Source organism: Motacilla alba, chromosome 26, assembly GCF_015832195.1.
Source record: "Motacilla alba alba isolate MOTALB_02 chromosome 26, Motacilla_alba_V1.0_pri, whole genome shotgun sequence".
NCBI classification, from domain to species: domain Eukaryota; kingdom Metazoa; phylum Chordata; class Aves; order Passeriformes; family Motacillidae; genus Motacilla; species Motacilla alba.
This window is the reverse complement of record NC_052041.1, coordinates 2408816-2410179: the sequence shown is the minus strand read 5'-3', so window position 1 is coordinate 2410179 and position 1364 is coordinate 2408816.

The following is a 1364-nucleotide window of genomic DNA, read 5'->3' as shown; positions in this document are numbered from 1 at the left end:
GTGAACGGGTCCTTGGGAAAATCATCTCCAGAGCCCTTTGCTCATCTCAGGAGCGGGGAGCAAACCTGTAGGAACGCTAATGGTTAACCGGGGAAGGAGTGGACTGGTTCCCTACAAAAACCGTGCAGTCCCCATTATCAGCTGGCTGTGGCTGGGGTCAGCCAAGCGCTGGTTGAGAGTAGCAAAGAAATATTTGACCCTGACTTGAGGCAGAGGAAGAGATTATATAAGAATCCTTCCAAGTGAAATATTCTGCGTTTAACACGCTTACCTTCAGCAACAAAGAGATATGGAAATGTTTTCCAGCGTGTTTGAGGAGAGAGATTAAGTAGCTTACAAGGGAACAGCAGTGGTATTTAGGCAATGGTAAATACAGGAAAGAAATGTAAAAATTTAGAACTTTGTAAAATAAATATATAAAAGGCAATTTGGCTAAAAACTCAACTCTCAAAAAAGTTGGCAGCTCTGTTGAGGATTATGAAGCAGCCCCTTAGAATTTCATAGCTCTTGTTCTGGCACCGTGGAACCTCTGTGATTAAACAGACCCAAGGAAAAAATATTAAAAGCAGATCACTGCATTTTATCTAAGTGAAAGTAATCAAACACTTTTTGATTCCATCCAGGAGAGGGCAGCCAGCTGGAGAGACTGGTCCTTAAATCCTTTGGGAAAGATGTGTGGAAGGCACTACATAAAGGAGAAGAGCAAGGAGGCAGAGAAGCCTTGAGAGAAAGTTCTCTGCCATGGGGATGTGCTGCTTTCTGAACCTGGAGCACCCTATCCTCATGTTTCATTAGCACCAGCAGAAAAACCTTAAATTCCTTCCCCACAGAGCCAAAGTGGCTTCAGTGCTAGATTGATTCTTGGAGGTGATGTGTGTTTAAAATTGCCTGGAATATCCTTTAGGAAATTGCAGCACAAAATGCTGGATGTAAGTGCTGAAATTGCCTTTCCCATTTGCCAGGATTATGCAGATTGCTTTGTTTTTCTCCAAGAAAAATGCTTCTGCACATGGTGGCAGTCACAGGCCAAAGTGTGTCTTCATTTACACAGGGAGAGTTTCTTCAGATGTTGCCTGCAAACCTTGACCTGGGGATCAAAGCCTCAGGGTCCATGGCAGAACTGCTGTGCCAGTGCCAAGCATTTCTCTGGCCTCATTAGGACATCCTCAGATTTAGAACTTTGTGCTGGAAAATTGGAAAGAGCCTTAGAGCCCATTGTGACTGCAGCAAACAGCATTAGATGAGAGCTATAAAATGATAGGATTTTCCTTTTCTTTACATAAAAGTTAGTGCACGCTTGTGCTGAGCATCTCTAAGAGTATTTCTTGGCAAGAACTGCCTGTTTTTTCTTAAAACTGTGTTCT